Source organism: Cataglyphis hispanica, chromosome 4 (assembly GCF_021464435.1).
Source record: "Cataglyphis hispanica isolate Lineage 1 chromosome 4, ULB_Chis1_1.0, whole genome shotgun sequence".
NCBI lineage: Eukaryota > Metazoa > Arthropoda > Insecta > Hymenoptera > Formicidae > Cataglyphis > Cataglyphis hispanica.
In genome coordinates, this window is record NC_065957.1 from 4,427,990 (window position 1) to 4,440,355 (window position 12,366).

At 31.8% G+C, this 12,366-nt stretch overlaps 1 protein-coding gene across 1 annotated transcript in view; it reads right to left on the reverse strand.

Annotated features, from left to right (window-relative positions):
* LOC126848721 (obscurin-like) overlaps positions 1-9,500 on the reverse strand; it is a 150,920-nt gene extending 141,420 nt beyond the window's left edge. Inside the window, exons 1-2 of the mRNA XM_050589829.1 lie at positions 9,438-9,500; positions 9,089-9,136 (exon numbers count right to left, since the gene is read on the reverse strand). The gene's annotated coding sequence lies outside the window, so the exon portion shown is untranslated. The remainder of the gene's footprint in view (positions 1-9,088; positions 9,137-9,437) is intronic.
* Positions 9,501-12,366: the final 2,866 nt, after the last annotated feature.

Sequence of the window (12,366 nt, forward strand, 5' to 3'; positions counted from 1 at the left end):
TTATTAATTAGCTATTATTATAATACGTATTATATCGTTATCCATTGAATACAGTTTATATATGTCAAAGGTTAACAACCGCAATCTGACGAAGATCAAGCTACGGGTCACTTTAGAGGAGAGGACGTTAATCCTTCACGGCAAATTGCGAATGGTCCCTTTGCTTGTTGAGTAACATTTAGCTTCGCGTGACAAGCGCGGTTTTGTGTTCCCAGTAGGATCGGTCACGGTCCAACGTCGAGTCAGTTTCCGGAATCTCTACAGATTAGAGTTCCCACAGGATAGCTATAGATCTACTATTCAGCCGTAAAAGTCAACCGTAAAGATGTTGCTCGAGAATCTTGACATTTTGGATAATAAAATCTAGAGACGACAAAATGAGACGTGCAAAGTCTGTGTACTTGCAGCAATTATTAGCATTGATCGCAATTAGATTGTTTTAGACGATCTATAATTTGCAACAAAATTCAAAATAAAACACTATATTTATATAATTGTATAATTATATATAACTATTCATTACACGATACATAAAATCATAAATAAATTTAATTGCCTTTTCCCTCCTTTAGATGATATATTTATAAGAGCCTTTATTAGTTTATTTTATCATAAATAAAATTCCAAATTTTGTGGTAAATTATAGATTATCCATGACTGGTTAAACATAAATGTTTTGAAAAAAAAAAAACAAGTTTTTTCAATTTCAAATAACTTTATGATCTCAAATTGTTTTAAAAATTGAATATATTATTGAAATATATATTTATATGATAAAATTATATTTTTCTCTTTAATATTGAAATATGGTAGAAAAAGCGAAATTAATGTTACGCAGAATATCAGATAATAAAGCTGTTAAGCGCAGCTCGCACGGTTTTGTAACCAGTCGTGTAATGTTAAGCCGTTCATACCGTAATTAGCCTCGCGAAGTACCATGAAATTATAACTTTAATCCTTTGCATGATATCACGAATGTTTCGGCCCTCGTTTGAACAACATTAACCCCGGCCGACGAGCGCGGTCTTTGCTACCCTAGTGGAGTCAACCACGGTCCGTGTCGCGTCGGTTTGCCGAAATGCCACAGATGTGATTCGTCGTAGACAAGTTTGTCTCCGCTCTTGATTTCATGATCGCTCAAGACGAGAATGCAACAATGCGATATCCTCATCGACGACGCAGCAAAGGGATGAAGAAAAACTAGCTTGCTTTTTTAGCTTGCGTACTTTTCATCTTTTTATTTTATTTTATTTCATTTCATTTACGCTTGTTTCGTTTCGCTTTCTTCAATAATACAAATTCTCGCTTAAAGAAGCATACTTTAGAAAGAATCACTTAAGTGATCAAATTTTCTACTACATCTTCCCTATACACCTTGCTCCAATAACGGAAATTCTCTCTATCGTGCGAGTGTGTTCATAGTCGGTAAAAGGCGTTCGTTTGGGAAGTCGGAGCCGAGGAGACATTAATTACTCTTATCTGTGCAAACAGTGGGTCCGTTACAGGCGGCCGAGGTCAGCCTTGGCAACTCGTCCAGTTAGTTGCGGCCCGCCCTCGTTCCGCAAGTCCTAAAACCGCGTCGCTTTCAATCCTGCTGCACGGCGCCCACCACCCACCCCCATTCTTCGCTGACTTTGCCCGTGGCTCGTTGGCCGATTCAATCCTCCGTTTCACGTTGGAAAGTACGATGCTAAACGAGCCGTAACCCCGACGCTGGCCGAGGGTAAATAAAACAGCGTCGTCACACCTACGATGTGAATGATGAATCGATCCATCCATTTCGGAATTTCTGACACGTCTTTGACAGATTCAACAATTTTTCTATAAATTTTTTATTAATAACTTTGATAAAAAATAAAATTTCTGATAAAAAATAAATAGTGCTGAGATAAAATAAATAATACTATATATCTGCATTGTAAGTTGGTAAATATTACAGCGTTCTCGTTTCGTTAAAAATCTTTTCAACTGGGCGATTCGACACTGGGTAAAATCTCTATATTTAAGTTTCTACCAGGTTTTCATCGCCAAAAAGAATCGAGAGAGAATAAAAAAGAGAATCGTCGCGCTGTGATAGTAAACGATCTAAATTTTTGCACCAAAATTCTGTTAGCTATACACATTGCTGACCCATTTGGCTGGAGTTTCCTACGTCGCTTAAGCTCAATTTACGTAATATCGATGTAAGAACAAAATGCGATCAAGACGATAGGACGATAAAGGGAAATACGGTTTACAAGAAATTCAAGTGTGAGCGTATACGTGTGCGAATGCGAGAAAAATTCGGTTCCTGTCGAGAGAACAAAGCGAAATTTATGGCATTACGTACGTTATACGTGATACAGCAGCAATATAAAAAATAAATTACGAAATAAAGAAAACAATAAACATCGCGTCAAAAAATTTCAAAATTGAATCTCTTCCCATTAATATAATTACTCATTATATTACATTATTAACGAAACAAGCACTTCGAATAAGAATAAGGAAATCAGCACGCGAGATATAAAAGGAGTGAAAATGTCGTAGAATGAGCGCGTTTCAACACGGCAAAGTTGTCGGTTGCTATAAAAGTCTTCAGAACTAAAGTTCTCACCCATTACGATGCCACGAGCGTTAACTGAATATTTCATGGGATACTTTTGGATGTCACTGCCACGTCGTATTAGATCGTGCTTCAAAGCACGCCAACTATATGCAAGCATCTCCCCTCAACCGACCCGAAAAGCTTTTTCAAAAAGACTGCATTTTCGCCGCTAGTCGAGTTTACGTAGACCTTTTGTCTTATGTTTCCTCTCATTTTGATTGGAATGGCATTTCTAACGAACAGATGCACTATCAAGCTAGCTAATTAACTAACTCCTTACCGAGCTGCACAAAATTATAACGTGTGTCCTCATTTCACTTCACAGACATCGTAACTCAGTTTAGTGTCTCGAAAAGTTCTAATATGTTTTTCGACTATTTTATTGAATTATCATTTAACAATTAATTTAAAAAGAGTGACTTTTAAAATTACGGAGCAATATGTACTTGCTCTAGCTAAGATAAAACAGAGACTCAACGAGCATAAGTTCTTGTGGCCTTCGTCTTTGACGTCGAAGGACAGCATCCTGAAATTGGCAGCTACCCGACGTCGTGCATCATCGTCGATAGTTTCGCTTAAAATTCGCCAACATCGACGACCTTAAGTACCTTCGAATTTTGCGCGCATCTTTTCACACTACTGCCTCTGCCGGATGCGCGATAGCAAAGGATGACGCGAAGAGCGAGGATAGATAGAAAAGCGGGAGGACAGAATCGGGGGTGACAGGAGCTACGTTGGCTGCTTGCCAAACAACCCTCTCGGGAACCGCGAGACCGAAAAACGTGTTCCCTACGTTACCTTTGCGATATTCTTTTGAAAATATACTGCAATTCTGTCTCCTTTATCCCATCGTTTAATGACATAATTATTCCGTTACCTAATACATAGCTCGTTGTATAGAGCTTTGACAAGCGTAAGTGAAAAAGGCAAAAAGAGATTCTCCGCTTTGAGTTATTTTTGATATTAATATCAAATTTGATAATATGATATATATATTTTTCATATGTAAAATTATGGATCGAGACTTAAATGACATTTATATGCTTCTATAAATCGGTTCTTCGTTACACGGGCTTTCATCATGTCCATCTTTATTATTCACTTTGTTCGTCACATTAAAGATATGCTTAAAAGGTTTCATAATATACTCAAAAATATGTCGTTACAATATTGGCAGCTGCAATATTTTGAAAGCTTGCTTTCATCTTGCGTTCATCTTATTCTCTCCTTTTCCCTTTTTTTCTTATTTCTCCACTCAGCCGCTCTCTTAAATCTTAAAGCAAAGTTACTTCTGTTTCTAGAAACTCTAGATATATTATTGTACATACATATCTAGCATATTTCTCAAAACAATGATATACAGGAAATGTAAATTTTCCGAGTCTCTTCTTACTTCCTTTCTATACTTATTCAAAATCGGCAATTTGAGATAAAAATAGAATATTATAACATATAATATTACTATTAACAGTGTTAGACTAAAAGCTGTTTCCTGTAAAATCTAATGAGAAAAACATTCCAAGCATTTGGGTCTTTTCGGTGTTTTCTATCTAACTTTTTTCTTTTCATTCTTTCTTCCATTTTCCCTTTCTTATATTATTGTGAATAATGTAAAGTTACAATATGCATGTACGCGACATAGACGTAATTATTTAGCAAACGATAAATTTTTTCCATTGTACTGTGTAAGCTTTTATATGGTGCAATCTTTTATTTGTAATGCAAACGTTAACGGAGAAAGCAAATACAGCAAACATTCGTTCATCGATACATAGAAAATCCTTTTATTTATAATAGCGCAACAAAACAAACTATTTTTCACTATCTATACAATTCTGCATATTTATTAAAACTACAAGTTACAATCTATATAAAAGAGAAACATTTTATACAAATATATTTATATTTATACAAGATGTTATATCAATATTGCCGAAATATCATATCGTTAGAATGATCAATGAATGGTATTCTCACTCATATGCTCCGAATAATTTCTAACAAACTTTTGTGAAGTATTTTAATGCACGGTTATTCTTGCAAATCATTTCGATTCAATCAAGATATCTACATCATTGATATATCGCACAATGTATTTGTCGCATCGCTACAAGAGCTCTCTGCCGAGTTGCGAGTACAAGACAAATGGAAAGAAAAATAGTATGAAAAGAAAAAAAAAAAAAAAATTATAGTAGCCGCGGTATTCTGGTCCAGTTTCAGCTGCGTCCACCGCGCCTCGCACACTAAATATTCATGATACGGGACCGCATATTTGGGCCATTGTTCTATACTCGGGAGAGGAAATACCGTAAAGCCGCAGGAAGGTCCTGCCGCGTTACCCCCGCATTTGTAAGTACGCTTCACTTATCCTCTTTCCTATCCCTTCATTCCTGGTGCCTGGGCATTTATCTTCCTCACCATTCACGGAACAATATTACTTTATAGTCTGCGAGTCGATATATCGTAGCTGTGGGAATAATTAAACGGCGCGTCGCATTCTCCGATTAAAGATAGTATTTATCAGAATTGTTAAACGCTCGATAATTATATTTGATTGATATAACTCGCGTAATCGATTGATGTGATGGTCGGGAATTTGAAAATTGAGCTTTCGATATGTAAGCTGATTTTCAAAATAAATTGATTCTCGATATTAGGTACGCGCGTATCTTGAAAAACGCGCTAAAAGGTTCACGTTAGACTGTCCCGGAAAGATTGATGTATCGCCAATGTTATGTTTCTTGCAGAAATGTATCTCTTATTACGTTACAAAATTCCTTGCATCTCTTTATGCATTTTTTCATGATACTTTTCGGTAATGTGATTTCTCAGCGCGCTAAAAAAGATTTTTAACAGAAATTATAATACTTATTATTAGAATATACATATTTTTGCTTCTTTAATTTGCTTCGTTTCTTTAATATATATATATATTGTTAAACAAATGTCGCTGTGTAGTCGTTCTCGGTTAATTAATGCTGTACCAACATGCTTTTTTCCGCGACAAACTTTAAAATATACCGAGAAAGCTTGGAGAGCTGATTATTAAACTTTCTTTGCGTAAGCGCGCTCAGCTATATGAACTGCATAGTATAAATAGATTATACGAATAGGTTTACGCGAGTAGATATCGCTTCGCCACAATGTGCATATTTTTTTAACGTTGTTGAGAGATATTAGCTACACTTACTTTTATATTCTCCTACACTTCACGGAAAAAGCGATATAAGGGCGTTTTATGCGAAAGCGCTTAAGCTCGAATACTAACTCGCGATTCAGAAGTTTTTACGATCAGTTATGTAACTTGTTTACGTATTTAAACTTGCACACGGTACTACGCAACATATTACGTTTAAGACAGAGATGTTTGAATTACGATTCACGTTGTAAGTTGGACATACATATGACGCAAGCTCGTAAAACTCGGTCCTTTAAATCTTGACGATAGGACACAAATTCGGGCGACGAACTTAACCGCGCGTAATACATCTTGGGAATTTCTTTTTCGTGTACCTTTCCTAAAGAAAAAGCAATCCTTGTTTTTTTTTTTTTTCGCCCTTATTTCTTTACCAAAATGGAACATGTTCTAAGACCGGCGACGGCATCGCTATGATTTATCGCTAGTTTTCTTGTTTAATACACGGATTTTGTCCTGTTCCTCAAGGAACACGCAAGTGAATGCTATTGTATTCCTTTTTATGTTTCGCGATTTACTCGAGCTTGTTTCATAATGCCAGATAACAGATTGTTTTAGTATTATCAAACTCAGTATAGTCCAAGCGTCGTCAAATTGAGAGAATAGCAAGTAAAATTTAAACTGTGCAAATATTAATTTCATTTTCTGCCAATATACATAATTCACGTACTGTGTATAAAGACAAAATTCGAACATAATTGAACGTTTTGTTGTATATCTAAATTGTGTCGTACATATAAATGTAAAACAAATATAAAATAAAAGACTCTGACATTAGAAAGGAATAACTAAGAAAGGAATAGCGGGCTAATTAAAAGTCTAGCGCAATAAAATAATGAGCGAATTAATTTTTATATATATGTTTCTTATTTATTGTGATAATGTACGTCTTGGTCCTAGCATCATCCTCAGAAATATTGATCGGTATATAATTTAATATGCCTCTGTTTAAGATAAAACATATATAAAAATTAATTCGCGCATTATTTACCTCGCCAGATTCTTAATTATCCCGCTATTCCTTTCTTAATAAATGTAAACATAACAGTATAATTAATATATTAAATAATATAATTAGTATAATTAAATATTGTATAAAAATAAATTAATATAATTAAATATAAATAAACATAAAATAAAGCCTAACTCTCTCAAGCTCTCTTTTATGTACACAATTATTATTATTATTATTATTATTATTATTATTATTATTATTTCTCACCACATAATCGACATAATAAAATATGTATTCGCGAAAAGGAATGCTGCAAGGCAAAACTGCAACCGCAAAACGCAGAGTAATGCTAATGCTAGGAAAGAAACATCTAGTAGACTTGCATTGCAAAGGGGAAAGTTTGTTGAGTCGGATAGTTTGGACAGAAATCCGTGCTTCCTCTAGATATGAGTATATGTATAGAAGTTGAACTAGGACAAGAACAGATTTATTTAAAAAAATGCGACGCACGATTAATATTCCTCTTTATCTTGTCCTCGCGTAGTGAAAATTTAAAAGTCAAGAAGTCAAGAAGAGAAAAAGAGAAACAGAAAGAGAGAGAGAGAGAGAGAGAGAGAGAAAATCAAATAAAAATCAAGAGAAAAATTAAGAAAAAAAAATGAATTATAAGAAGCTTTGCATTCTGGATATTAAGCATTGTGAATCAAGATAGAGCATGATAATAATATAAAAAATTTTTATATTTTCATTATTAAATGATAGTCTTAAAGTAAAACGCATCACAATTTATCAAAAATCTCACTCACAAAAAGGTATACTAAATCGATACTCGCAAATATTCTTGCTTCTTTTCCGCGATACTAATTGATTATCTCGACATTACGCTGTGCATTATTTCAAAAAAGTTTTTATAAGTTGCATTTTATATATATATTTTTGTAACATTTTTAACATTAAATTTACAATATAAAATATTATATTTTATAATATTGTTGTATTATTTTATAATATTGTTGTAATATTTGTGATTCATTTTTTTTAATTTTTCTGACAATAAAATTTAAGTTGGGTATTATTATTATATATTTTAATCTTATTTCTAGTTGTTTTTTATGTTTTAATGATCTCTATAACCCTAACAATCCTATTTGCTGGCTGAGATTTAAAATACGTATCCCTGTAATTGCATGCCCTCAATGCGTGTCCTAATCACGTATTCTAAACGCGTGCTCTAAGCCCGTCCTTTAATCGCGTGCTCTAATCGCGTGCCCTAACTCGCGTATCGTAATAGTATCTTGTGTATCTCTCGCTACGCATTTTGGCCAGTATTAGCCCTCTATTTTGCGTAACCTATATCTATTCTTCAGGCCAGTTGGACTTACCTTTCGTTGCTCCTGATCACTTACTGGATCGATCTCTAGCCAGAGATCAAAAAAGAAGATACACATTTCTTTTATAACCGGCTATTTGCCGACGAATAAGCGCAAAATTTTTCTTTTGTTGATAAGGAGATAAACTCCTTCGTTTGCCAGGCAATTATTGTCGCCAGCAGACGAGCGTAAATATTTTACGCTCATACAAGATCGTGTGATTGATTTTACGATCGTTCGTTAGATGTTCATAACTTTATTTTAATTGAAACAAAGCCAAGTTATCAATCAAAATTTTGATTAAAAAATTATGATAAATTATGATAAATATATAAATTTGATTAAAATTATTATATATATATATATATATATATATATATATATATATATATAATATTAATATATAATTTATATAATGTGTATAATAATAATATACATATAATTTTAATTTATATAATAATATGTAATAATCTATAATTTGTAATAAAATAAAATTATTTTACACAACACATTTGCCATTTATTTTCATATTATAGGTAATTTAAATGATTGATTATTTGGCTTTATATCAATTAATACAAAATTTAAAAACAGTATCTAGGAACAAATTCTACGATTCTACGAATGAGCTATAAGAAATTAAAATAAGGTTGATTACAAGAATAAATTACCATCATTAATTTAATTGATAAAATTACTAGCGTTCTTATTTATTCAATAAATCAGATAAAATTTATAAATTGGAAAAAAAATATTTTCTGTAATCTTTCTTCTTAGAAAAAATTTTAATTTTAATTTACTTTTACAATAGATGCAATGCATATCAAAAAAGTTTATTAAAAGTTATTTTAATACTTAATATGTTTCAGCTCATTCATTTAAGAAAATAACGGATTTATCTACAATCTACAAGTGACAATGTACACCTACAATCTCTACAAATCCGTTATTTTAAAATGAAATAAAAGTTTATCACTCACCGGCACTGATGCGCAACAGCGGAGTTGTTGGTCTTGAAGCTACGTTGTCTGTAACATACAAATATAAAATTCAAATTATAGCAACGCCCACAATATAATTAATATTTCAAAAAATTATTATTTTTTATATCAAATTTTATAAACGATGCAAACAATAATAAGCAGGTACATAAATACAAAACAATTTTATAAATTTTACGAAGATTATTTTCTTTAATAATAGAAATATTTATCATACTTATATAAAAGTCTTTTTTTCTAATTTTCTCTTGTTTTATTTATTCAAATAATGAGACAGAATTAATGTGCGTATGCAGTTTTTAATAATCAATATACAAATAATACTCACCCTTGGGTTGCTCCGCCGATGCAGGATGCCTCTCCTAGGCCTCCTCCTCCTCTCAGGATGTTAGGGATGTCGCTACGTTGATCTGTAACACAAATAGAACCAAATTGTAGCAGCGCTTAAAATAATTAATATTTTAAATAATTTATTGTACGCGTTGATTGTATATCCGATGCATATAATAATAAATAGATTAATAAAACAATTTTATAAATTTTGAAAAAAGACACTAATAACTAATAATTTCATATAAAAGCTATAATTTAAAAATGGAAATTTTTACAAGATTACAGCTCTCATATAAAAATCTTTTTCTCTCTAATTCTCTCTTGTTTCAATCATATAAATAAAAAAATCAAATTACGTAATTTATTGCTCAATTTAAATATGTAATTAATATACAAATAACAATTTACTTACCACAGGATTGCTCCACCGGTGCCCGATGCCTCTCCTAGGCCTCCTCCTCCTCTCAGATTGATTCACACGCGCGATACTTTAAATGGCACTCCCGCACTTTCGAATTTCGGCACGTCGGATGCCTTCTTTTCTTCTCTTGTTCATCTCTTGCTATTTTCATATTCACTCGTGAAAACACAGATTAATTACGATTATGCGACAATCGCATACTTTTACACCGGCACTCGCGATCGCGGAACAATTATACGAAACATACACTTTATTATATCGTCAAAGAGAACACGTACAACAAGATTTTTTATGTTTACACGATGCCAAAGTCATGCGCCACTCGTAAAAATATGCTGTCTATTATTATTGCTTATTTTTTATTTTTAAAAGTTAATTAATTTTTAATTATAATAATCAAAGCGAATTATATTTTAATATCTGTCGCGATCGCGTTTAGAAAAGAAATTCGACGCGGTGTCTCGCACCACTACTTTACTGCTCGAGTGTCGTTGTACGAATGATAACAAGGCTGTAAGTCGAAACACCTTAACGCGCTAATGTTTACATCGCCAAGGCCCGATTTGTTATTGACAATTCAAAGCCAAAAATGGTTTGTGTATTATATACAATAGACGTATATACAATAATAAATTATACAAATATTTTAAAATATAAATCAATTATTTAATAAACGATTAATAAATCACGAAGCTTATCGTAATGTTAATTACTCTGTCCTGCGATTCGATTTTATTATGCGTTTTCAATCCGAATCATATTTAAACCAAAAAATCAAACGAAGAAGCACCGGACAAAATATAATTAAACTCCAAGTATTTTTAAAGAAATAATTATTGCTCATAAAGAAGAAGAAAGATCGCAATGACCTAATAAATTATAATTTCTGTTACTTCGATTCTTGATTATATGTATACACATCACGCATGAAATACGCGCCTCGAAATTTATCACTGCGATATATTGACGTATTATTTAAAGTGTTATGTAAAAGATAATTAATATTTATCATATCAAATTATTTTTTGATACTTATCACGACCGCATTTAAAAAAAGAATTTGACGGAGTATCTCCTGCTTTACTACCCAACTATTTGAGTGTCGCCGTGCGAATGATGATACGTAGCAAAGGAATTTCAGCATTTCACCCCATTACAGTTCTATTCAAGTGTCTCCGTATCAATAAGAACAAGGCCGTGATACGTAAACAAAAGCGCTCCAATGTTTACACCGCCAAGGCCGACTCCCATAGGTATTGTTAATTCGCTGCCAAAATATTTTACTAAGAAATATATATGCGAAATATTAAATTATATAAGTATTATAAATTATAAAGTATTTTTTAATTAAATTTTAAATTATAAGTATTTTAGATTATAAATCAATTATTTATTAAACGATTAATGTATCACGGAGTTTATTGTTATGATAATAACTCAGACCTGATTCGATTATTATATTATTACGTTCTCAATCCGAATCTTATTTAAATCGTCGAAAAGTCAAACAATTAAGTAATTGACAAAATTTTATTAAACTTTAAATATTTTTAAAGAAATAATTATTGCTTATAAAGGGAGAAAAAGATTGTGACAAACCAATAATTTATAATTTTGATTCCTGTCACTTCGATTTTTGATTAAATGTGTATACATTACTAAATATTATATTAAATATTATTTAAGATATGTAAAAGATAATAATTATTTATCAAATTATTTCCCGATACTTGTCGCGATCGCGTTTAGAAAAAGAATTTCGACGGAGCGTCTCGCACCACTACTTTACTGTTCGAGCGTCGCTGTGTGAATGATAACAAGTCCGTAACACCTTAATAATAGCGCGCTAATGTTGATGCCACCAAGGCCGAATACCATGTTGTTGATAATTTGTTGTCGAAATATTTTATGTTCTATGATATATACATATACATATACATATATATATATATATATATATATATATATATATATATATATATATATGGAATATTAAAATTATATAAGAAAATCTTAAATTTGTTTTAAATATTTTAAAAGTAAATTTTTTTTGCAATTCCAGTTTTTTATTTAAAGTTCTACAAGATATAAAAGAAACTCTTAAAATTTTTGCATTCTAACCAATATTACAAAAGATATCACCATTTTTCGTATGATATTTTGTGAAATCTGACAGTACACCTGTCCTCAAGCAATCACATGACTGTGAAAGAATTAATTAATGCTGTTAATGATTAAAACTCCTTTGAATTACGGTTAAAACTATAGACAAACATAATTATAGAATATCACGTATAGAGTTTTGAAAATCACAATTTGTATCGTATAAAGATTAAAGATATATCCATTGGAAAGGATAGATTTTCTCGCATTTTCGGTTTTTCGATTTAAAGTTTTCGATAGTATACTGCGAGATATAAAAGAAAACTTTTAACATTTTTATGCTCAAACAAATATTGCAAGAGATATCGCAATTTTTTTATCATTTTTGTCTATTATTATT